A 3,650-nucleotide genomic window follows, 5' to 3' on the forward strand; every position below is an offset into this window, starting at 1 on the left:
GGATGTCAGAAACTGGTGGGTGAGAACTGGTGAAAAAGTTGGACTTAGTTTTTTTTTTTTTTTTTTTTTTTTTTTTTTTTAACCCTTGGAAGAAAATGACAACCGTGGCCGGTTAAAAATCGTTTCTCTTTGGCCACGATTGTCATTTTCTTCCATTTTTTTTTAAATTTTTTTTTTTTTCCTTCTTCTCTCCGCAAGGCATGCGTGGACAGCTCTGTCTAGGACGCAGCCGCCACCGCAAACCGCACGAGAATATCTTTCTCCGTTTCAGAGACACGAATTTTCTGGCAAGTGTGCCGATAAATTGCTTCCCGAGCGAGTTTTGTGTGTCTATCCCCCCCTCCAGTGATTTCTGCCTGTGCCTGAACGGCCATCACGAAGCCATCCTTGAAGCCATCTCGCTCGGCAAGGCATGCGTGGATAGCTCTGTCTAGGACGCAGCCGCCACCGCAAACCGCACGAGAATATCTTTCGCCGTTTTAGAGATGCGAATTTTCTAGCAAGTGTGCCGATAAATTGCATACCGAGCGAGTTTTGTGTGTCTATCCCCCCCTCCAGTGATTTCTGCCTGTGCCTGGACGGCCATCACGAAGCCATCTTTGAAGCCATCTCGCTCGACAAGGCATGCGTGGATAGCTCTCTCTAGGACGCAGCCGCCACCGCAAACCGCACGAGAATATCTTTCGCCGTTTTAGAGATACGAATTTTCTAGCAAGAGTGCCGATAAATTGCTTCCCGAGCGAAGTCGGTTACTTGTTATTTTCCCATTACTTTCGTCTCTCGCTGAAATGGCCACCGCCTCGTCCAGGATGAAGCCATCTTCCTGCGCAAGGCATCGACGGATAGGTCTTTCTCAGACCCATCAGCCGCAGCAAACCGCACGAAAATATCTTCGAGCGTTCGAAAGATATAGGTATTCGAGTGAAGATACCGAACCAACGGAATGCCGTGATGGCAACGACCTTGACCTTCGGCTTTTCATGGTCGCACGGACGAACGGACAGTCCGATTTTCGTGGGGTTTTCACTGCCAGACGCGTCTCTTCAAGGCCAATCTGGCCCTGGGTGGCACGTCCACCTAGCTCTTGCCCCTCCCGAGAAAAGGAACTTTACGCAGCGTTTCACCTAAAAACGGTCGGTTTTTCGAAGCGTACGGACGAACGGACAGGGCTATCGACGTTCGGTTTGCTCTAGCACAGTGGCCTCGTCGAGCCCGATCTGCCGACATATGGCAAGTCGCTCTATTCCTAAGCTTTCAATTTTTCGAAACTTCACACTTGCATGGAAGGAATCGGTTTTCTTCCAATGGCGGGCGAACGGACAGTCCGATTTTCGTGGGGTTTTCACTGCCTGACGCGTCTCTTCAAGACCAATCTGGCCCTGGGTCGCACGTCTACCTAGCTCTTGCCCTTCCGGAGGAAAGGAACTTTAAGCCGCGTTTTACCTAGAAACGGTCGGTTTCTCGAAGCGTACGGACGAACGGACAGGGCTATTGACGTGCGGTTTGCTCTAACAGAGTCGTCTCTTCGAGCCCGATCTGCCGACATGTGGCACGTCGCTATATTCCAAAGATTTCAATTTTTCGAAACTTCACACTTGCATGGTGGAAAACGGTTTTCTCCCGATGGCGGACGAACGGACGCAGCCATTAAGATATATTTGGCACAGGCCGACGCGTCTATTCAAGACAGATCTTTTGGCATCTGACATTTGATAATACCTCCCGCCGTCGGCGCTAGGCCTTGTGTACCCCTGACATTCCGTTGGTGCAAAGCCCTTGGAAGCGAAGTAACTAAAACCAACGTTGGACTTAGTTATTAATTGATGTGTGTGTGTGTGTGTGTGTCTTTGTGTGTGTGTGTGTGTGTGAATATATATATATATATATATATATATATATATATATATATATATATATATATATATATATATATATGTATATATATGTATATATATGTATATATATGTATATATATGTATATATGTATATATATATATATATATATATATATATATATATATATATATATATATATATCGCTCGGCAAGGCATGCGTGGATAGTTCTGTCTAGGACGCAGCCGCCACCGCAAACCGCACGAGAATATCTTTCGCCGTTTTAGAGACACGAATTTTCTAGCAAGTGTGCCGATAAATTGCATACCGAGCGAGTTTTGTGTGTCTATCCCCCCCTCCAGTGATTTCTGCCTGTGCCTGAACGGCCATCACGAAGCCATCTTTGAAGCCATCTCGCTCGGCAAGGCATGCGTGGATAGCTCTGTCTAGGACGCAGCCGCCACCGCAAACCGCACGAGAATATCTTTCGCCGTTTTAGAGACACGAATTTTCTAGCAAGTGTGCCGATAAATTGCATACCGAGCGAGTTTTGTGTGTCTATCCCCCCCTCCAGTGATTTCTGCCTGTGCCTGAACGGCCATCACGAAGCCATCTTTGAAGCCATCTCGCTCGGCAAGGCATGCGTGGATAGCTCTCTCTAGGACGCAGCCGCCACCGCAAACCGCACGAGAATATCTTTCGCCGTTTTAGAGACACGAATTTTCTAGCAAGAGTGCCGATAAATTGCTTCCCGAGCGAAGTCGGTTACTTGTTATTTTCCCATTACTTTCGTCTCTCGCTGAAATGGCCACCGCCTCGTCCAGGATGAAGCCATCTTCCAGCGCAAGGCATCGACGGATAGGTCTTTCTCAGACCCATCAGCCGCAGCAAACCGCACGAAAATATCTTCGAGCGTTCGAAAGATATAGGTATTCGAGTGAAGATACCGAACCAACGGAATGCCGTGATGGCAACAACCTTGACCTTCGGCTTTTCATGGTCGCACGGACGAACGGACTGTCCGATTTTCGTGGGGTTTTCACTGCCAGACGCGTCTCTTCAAGGCCAATCTGGCCCTGGGTGGCACGTCCACCTAGCTCTTGCCCCTCCCGAGAAAAGGAACTTTACGCCGCGTTTCACCTAAAAACGGTCGGTTTTTCGAAGCGAACGGACGAACGGACAGGGCTATCGACGTTCGGTTTGCTCTAGCACAGTGGCCTCGTCGAGCCCGATCTGCCGACATATGGCAAGTCGCTCTATTCCTAAGCTTTCAATTTTTCGAAACTTCACACTTGCATGGAAGGAATCGGTTTTCTTCCAATGGCGGGCGAACGGACAGTCCGATTTTCGTGGGGTTTTCACTGCCTGACGCGTCTCTTCAAGACCAATCTGGCCCTGGGTCGCACGTCTACCTAGCTCTTGCCCTTCCGGAGGAAAGGAACTTTAAGCCGCGTTTTACCTAGAAACGGTCGGTTTCTCGAAGCGTACGGACGAACGGACAGGGCTATTGACGTGCGGTTTGCTCTAACAGAGTCGTCTCTTCGAGCCCGATCTGCCGACATGTGGCACGTCGCTATATTCCAAAGATTTCAATTTTTCGAAACTTCACACTTGCATGGTGGAAAACGGTTTTCTCCCGATGGCGGACGAACGGACGCAGCCATTAAGATATATTTGGCAACTTTACACTTGCATGGAAGAAATGGGTTTTGTTGGACTTGGTTATTTATTGATTTGCATACATACATACATACATACATACATACATACATACATACATACATACATACATACATACATACAGAGAGACATAATA

The sequence above is a fragment of the Sinohyriopsis cumingii genome, unplaced genomic scaffold (genome assembly GCF_028554795.1).
Source record: "Sinohyriopsis cumingii isolate HCF-2022 unplaced genomic scaffold, ASM2855479v2 utg005378l, whole genome shotgun sequence".
Classification (NCBI taxonomy): domain Eukaryota; kingdom Metazoa; phylum Mollusca; class Bivalvia; order Unionida; family Unionidae; genus Sinohyriopsis; species Sinohyriopsis cumingii.